Source organism: Marmota monax, unplaced genomic scaffold (assembly GCF_021218885.2).
Source record: "Marmota monax isolate L192 unplaced genomic scaffold, Marmota_monax_Labrador192_F-V1.1 WCK01_AAM20220418_F8-fsc00003, whole genome shotgun sequence".
In the NCBI taxonomy this organism is placed as follows: Eukaryota; Metazoa; Chordata; class Mammalia; order Rodentia; family Sciuridae; genus Marmota; species Marmota monax.
In genome coordinates, this window is record NW_026694084.1 from 28,074,330 (window position 1) to 28,081,702 (window position 7,373).

Here is a 7,373-nt window from a genome sequence, read left to right on the forward strand (position 1 = left end):
CTCGCCCTCAGGGAGATATGAAGACTGAGGGTCATTTAGTAACAACCTGCAAGTCCCCAGGCATCAAAATGTTTTGTCTACAGGACAGCATTTCTTACGTAACGATCCATTCATTGCTTTCTTAAAAGTCCTATGGGGCTTTCAGTGTTCGCTCATCAGCGGGCAGCCCCAGCACCGCCCCAGTGCACACAAGGCATTGAATGAGGGGTTCCACTGGGCTCTCCTACAACCCGCAAGCCATGCTCAAATCAGCCAGATCCTCCTTGGGCTCCAGACTGGAAACCACCAGCCTAGACACAGAGCTCAGTTCCAAAAATTTCCCCCTGACATTTCCCCAGGTCACCTTTCCACATAAAACTCAACCAATGGCTGGGCATATACCTCAATGATAGAGCACTTCTTAGCATGTACAAAGTCTGGATTCAATCCCCAGTATCATTTAAAAAAAAAAAAAGAAAGAAAACTGTAGCCATGATTATTTTCATGAGGAAGCAGAAGTCAGATGCAATGCCAACAGCACCAATAATTATACTCACCATTTGTTAAGTTATGTACTTCAATTTAATCCCCTCAGTACTCCTATGAATTGGAGTACCTAGATATTTTATATATTTCACATAAAAATCAACCATCAGAGTTAAAGTACTTGCCATATGATCCCCAGAAAGAAAATGGCTAAATCAGTACTCCACTCAAACTTCCCTTGCTCTAAGCCCCTGCTCCTAGCCACAAGGCCACTGAAACTTCTCTAAAGATCATAAGGAATGACTTAATAACAACTCAATTCAATAGATATTTATTGATCATATACTATATACCTGGTACCATATTAAACCTTGGAGATCCAAAAGCACTTAGAGTTCAATGAGAACAACTAGGGAATTTATTCACCCAACAAATATTGATTGAGCATCTTCTACATACCAGAGACACACAAAATCCTAAGTGTTTAAGGATATAACATGAACCAAAAATGCAGGGATGCTGCCCTTGGAAGGTTGGGACATTTCAACAGAATGGAATAGAGCATCTGGACAGGTAGTGGAGTTGAAAGGACCAAAAAAAAAAATGTTCCCTACCCTCAACCCCAACTGGGACATGCTAACTGCCCTCTTAGTTCTTTGGGGAGACATCCAGCTATTGGGGGAAGTCTGGCCTGCCAAGGGGCAGGTGCCCACCCAGGCATATCCTCAGAGTCCCATCCCACAAGGGGATCTGAGAGGGCTGGCTGGGTTACAGTTTTGTGTAGCTGATCCCCATAGTGGTAAATCCCCAGGGGCATGGTCACTGTTACAAGGAGGTTCATAAGTTCTCCTCACAAGGGCTCCCCCAGAGATACATTTGAATTAACTTCCATTTGAAGAGCAGCTGAGTTGGCAAACAACATTTTGTCACAGGGAAGAGAAGCGGAGGGGGTGTTAGGGGCAACCCAGAGGTGGTGAGCCTCTGCTCCAAAACCTTGGGGAATAAGGGAATTGTTTTCCATGACGTGTCTCAGAACTGGAGGGAGAGAGGGAAGGCAGAGGGGTGTGGCTGGAAATTTTCACACGAACCAACCACAGGTTTCTTGTCTACAGCCCATGGAGGTGAAGTGCCACCAAACTACATGGAGCCTGTGGCATCTGTATTAGAGGTTCCCCACGATGAGCCTGCTGCCAAGAGGACAGTTTTCCTCAAAATATGGGTTAGGATGCAGGTGGCACATTTAAGTTACAAGTTCTGATGACCTTTTCTTTCAGGCTGGGATTAAGATTTCAGAGAACCCCACGACTATACTCTGGCCCTGCGTGTGCCAAGCCCACATGGCTCCTCTCCTGCCAAGAGGTGCACGTCCCACAGAAACAGGAAGTTTCCTCTCTAAAGTGAGTCACTTGGGGAAAAAAAAGGAAAAAAAAAGTATTCAGCAAATAAAAATCAGGGGGTCACACCATGGAAAACAAGCTGGTGCTATCTAAATGGTTGAAGTTTGGAAACCCCATTTGGCTCATCCCTGTCTTTTCTAAGTTTGAGGTGGAGAAACAGAGGCCCAGAAAGGTGGAGTGGGTTTGCCTGAGCACACGCAGCAGGCATGTCTTATGACTCCTTCCTCAGCATGGCATATCATATCACATCACACGCTGATATATGTAATACAGGATGTGCTCTTTTTACATGTTACACTCAGAGTTTCAAACATTCGTGAAAGAAGTGAGGTTCAACTTTAGAAGACAGGCTGGAAGTCCTATGTCAGTGCTGATTGAAATGCTTCTTTTATTTCTCTAAAAGGGACATGAATTATGACTCTGTAAAGACCCAGGATACGAAAGACAGGCTCTCCCCACAGTGCCCAGTTTCCTTGTAAGAGCAATGAGCATCCTTCATAAGACAACAACAGCATAATGGCCATGATACAAGCTCAGAGTGCTCACAAAAATGACCCTAGGGAGATGGCTTTAAAATATCCTCATTTAAAGATCCTGCCTGCTAGATACAACCCCAAACCCTAGGCTTTACCTATAAAATAAATGTACAAAGACTGAAAGATAGAAACAAAAGGCAAAAAGAAGCAGACAAGCTAGGGATCTCAGGACTTAAAAAATAATGACATGGCAGCAATTTCCATGGGTTTTCACAGGGCTAAACTTGGAGCTAAAGAAACCAAGAGCCTTCAAACACTAACAGGGGCAGGGGGGGGCGGGGAAATACTCAACCAAGGTGTGCTCTCTCTGACCAAAGGATCAGGAAAGGAATAGTCCAGCAAAACACGGGACCAGGACTTTCATCACATTGGTCTCAGTGAGATCCACATGGAAAACCTGGGCTTCCACCTTCTCCCAGCATCCGTGAGGAGTACTTCCCCTCCCCAACACAGCCCATTCAGAACAAGTCGGTCCCCATGATGGTGTCAGCAGGGATCACACAGGAACCAGGAATGTCAATTCTGCCCAGCAGAAGAGGTCTTCCCCTTAGGTGCCAGCAAGGCCAAGTGAAGAACCTGGTCTTCTATCTCCATTTGAATGAAACAAGTCAGAGTCCTTCTCCTTTTCCTTACTGGAGTGGTATTAGAAAAGCCAGCTAAAACAGGTTTTGAGAAGATCCAAAGTCTCATAACAAAATATGAGAGGGTCCATGTTTCAATAAAAGATGGTTTGTCATACAAAAAAAAAAAAAAAACAGGAAGATCTCAACTCCAATACAAAAAGACAATCAGCAGATGCCAACACCAAGATGAGCTATAATGGAATTACCTGGCAAAGACTTTAAAGCGCTCATGATAAAAAAAAAAAAATGCTTCAAAGAGCACATATGAACGTGCTTCAAACAAAAATTTTTAAAAGTAAGAGCTCATCAAAGAAATACAAAGTCTCAACAAAGATCTATGGAAAACATAAAGAAACGTCAAATGGAAATTTTAGACTTGAAAAATACAATAATAAAATTAAAAGTCTCAGTGGATGTTCTCAACAGCATAATGGAGAGGCAGAGAAAGGAATCAGTGGACTAAAGGATGGAAAACCTGAACAAGAGAGAAAATAGATTGAAAAATAATCATGATAATGAGCAAAGCCTCAGGAGTCTGTGGGATCATAACAAAAGATGTAGCATTTATACTATTGAAGACCCAGAAAGAGGAGAAAGAGGACAGTCCTGAAAGATTACACAAAGAAACAATGGCTGAAAATATCCCAAACTTGTAAAGAGACATAAAACTATAGATTCAGAATGTGAAAAGTTGGGGGGGAAAGGTGGGTAAAATGGCAGAGTGGGATTCTCCAGTGATCATCTCCCACAGAAACATGAATTTTTAACAATTATCCATGCACAAAAATACCTTCACAAGAGCTAAGGGAAGCAGATGAGAGATTATAGTCCCTGGTAATGGCATAATTATAAGACGGCTTGAAGGGACTAGGAAACAAAGTTTTATATTACCTGAGTCACTCATCCTCCAACCCCAGGTAACAGAGCATGGATAGGTGTATCATCCAATTGTAGGGGTGGGAGTAGAAGTAAGGAATTAGGATTTTTACACTGGACTCCAATGCCAGGACCACCACAGTAAAACCAAGCACCTGTCAGAGCCTCATAGCCCTGACTCTATGCCAGTACCTGTGAACTGAACCTCTAGACCCAAACTGGTGCCAGATGGGAACCTGTAACTCCCCTGAGAGATGGACTCAAGTTCTGATCCACATCACTGCCTGTTGAAAGCTCCAGAGGTAGGCATGTCTCAGCAACACAGGCTTCAGGAGCAATCCCCCATCCATCAGCACTATGCCAGCTCAGAGGTCACAGGATTCAACCTGGGCTACAGCAGTCATGACAGTCTTTGACTTACGGTGTGGCCTAGCACAGCAAAGAGACCACAAGTTGTTCTTTCCAGTACATCTAAATAGGTTTATTTTTGAAGAATATTCCCAGAAAAACTCAGGTAGTGAAGACTGGAATAAATACCTTCTTCTTCGATGCACAAACATCACCACATGATCACAGGTTGGAAAACAATCAGGAAAACAATATCATCAAAGGACAAAATAAGGTGACAGTGACAGACTCTAAAACAATGGAGATGTCCGACCTACCTGACAAAGAATTCAAAATAGCTGTTTTTAAGAAAGCTCAGCAAACGGCAAGAAAATAAAAAGAAACAATTCAGAAACATCAGAGAAATTGAGCAGAGGTTACAATTTCTTTTAAATCACAGAAATCCTGGAGCTAATATATATATATTACACAAAATGAAAAAGTCAGTACTAAGTACAACAACAGGATTAGACAAGAAGAATTTGTGAACTCGGAGAAAGTTTGTTTGAAAACATTCAGAGGAGAAAAAAGGGGAAAAAATGAAATAGAATGAAGAAAATCTTATGGCATTCATGGGATAGCATCAAAAGAGCCAATGTACAAGTCATTGGCATTCAAGAGGGAATAGAAAAAGATAAGGAAATAGAAATCTTTTTTAAAAGAAATAATAACAGAAAACTTCCCAAACCTGGAGAAAGATATAAATATCTAGCTACTGAAAGGTTCAATGCCTCTAATTAGATTCAACTGTAATAAGACTACCCTTTCATATATTATAATCAAACAATCCAAGATCAAGATAAAGAGAGGATCCTAAAAACATGAAGAAAAAAGAAGAAAACGACATATAAAGAAGACCCTAAATGCCCAGCTGTAAACTTCTCAGCAGAAACCTCAAAGACCAGGAGTCAGCAGGATGATATATTCAAAGGGCTGAAAGAAAAAATAATAATAAAAAAACTGCCAACCAAGAATAATGTGCTCAGAAAAACCATCACACAGAAATGAGGGAGAGAGAAACACTTTGAGACAAACACATTCCCCTGATGATAATATGTTCCATAGCCACAGTTTATTTTTCAAAATAAAGAAGTTAATGTTGGTACGATTCTAGAACACTGGTTTTTACATGCACTTTAGTTTTCATTTTTTTTTAGTTCTATAAAAATTAAAGGTTTTGTAGGCTTTTAAAATTTAGAATTTCTTTCTCTCTCTCTCTCTCTCTCTCTCTCTCTCTCTCTCTCTCTCTCTCTCTTTGAGATAATTATAAAAGCTGAGAATCCCACACATGTAGCCCTTTTATAGTCACACTCACTTATTTTCTACCTTGGTTCCCTTTTTGAGCCTCTGGTCATCATTAATATGTTCACCATTTCTGTAGTTTTACATAAACATGTAAAGAGTACATTGGATGTCTAGGTACTACTATTTATGTGAGTCAAATTATTTCAAAATAAAAATTTATAATTTTTAAAAACATTTAATGTTCTTATTTTCACACCTTCAAACAATCCTTAAAAGACCACAGATGAATCCTGGTCTGGTACCTGAATTTCTGTGAGCTACTATGAAGATACACCCACCACCCTGGGAAGAACACATTCTACTAAGGGCATACCAGATATGAATCAGAACGTGTAATTTAGATGTGCAAGACAGAACTTTCTTGGGTGTCTATAATGCAACTTCATTTGTACTTTGGGTTCCCGTTCAGCCAATGTGGTATGAACAATCTCAGGCAATTCTTCTTCTATGCTTAAGGGGATGGTCTGAATTCTGGGAAATTCAAGTAGAGTCTCTTGTCAATGAGGGTTAGTGGGTGGGGGGTAAGAGGACAAGCATCCTTTATCCTCAGCATCAACAACCCATGCTGCAGTCTTCTGAGGATCCATCGTCCTGGATCTCTCAATCATTGATCCATACAGGCTACTACAGAGTTATCCCTGGGCTCTATCACAAGGCCTCTTTGCACCCAAGAACACCACCACATCAATACCATTTGTACTGGTTTCCTGTGACTGCTGTAACAGAATACACAGATTTAGTAGCTTAACCAATACAAAGGTATTACCTTATTGTTCTGGAGATCAGAAGTCCAAAATGGGTCTCATGGGGCTGAAACCAAGGTGTTGGCAGAGCTGCTTCTTTTGTGGAAGCTCTAGTGCAGAATCTGATTTCTTACCTTTTCTTCTTTCTGGGGGCTACCTAATTTCCATGGCTGTAGCTCCATACTGCAACCACTTGCTTCCACTGACACCTCTCCTTCTCTGACTCAGACCCTTTACCTCACTCTTGTAAAGAGACATTCTAATATTAACTCACCCTGATATTCCAGGATAATCTCCACCACTCAAGATCTTTAACTTAATCACATCCATGATGTCCCTTTTGCCATGTAAGGTAGTACATACACAGGTTTCAGGGATTAGGATGTGGATATTCTTGGGGGGAGGCATAATTCTGCCCACCATATACCGCCTGTGGCACTTAGGATCATGCCACACTGTCCCTACACTGTTTCCTATTGCTTCATAACAAAACACCCCAGAACAGGGGCATGAAGCAAACCATATTTTATGTCCACTGTTTCTATGGCTCAAGAATTCAGAGGGACACAGTGGAGATGACTTGTCTTGGCTCCACAATATCTAGGACCTCAGCTGATAAGACCCAATACCTAGGGATGACTCAACAGCTGGAGACTGAAATTGTGGGAGGCAACTTCCTCTAGGTCTGGTGGTTGATGCTGGTTATTGGTTGGGACCTCAGCTGGGGCTGCTGACTAGGCACCTGAAGGCCTCTCCTAGTTTACAGAGGTGACCTCACAGCATGGCAGCCTCCAGGAAATCTTACATGGTGACTCAGCTGAGATAGATGTTGCATTGCTTCTTGTGACCTAGCCTCAGAACTCAGATGGAATCATTTCTGCCATGTTACTGGTCAAAGCAATTATAAACCCTTCCAGGATCAAGACAGGGAAAACAGTCCCTGTGTCCTGGTAAGATCACTTTACAGAATAGCTTATGGGAAGGGGAATGGGGTCTTAACTATCTGCCAAACTAGGCAACCACCTTTTCTCTGAGGTCTTG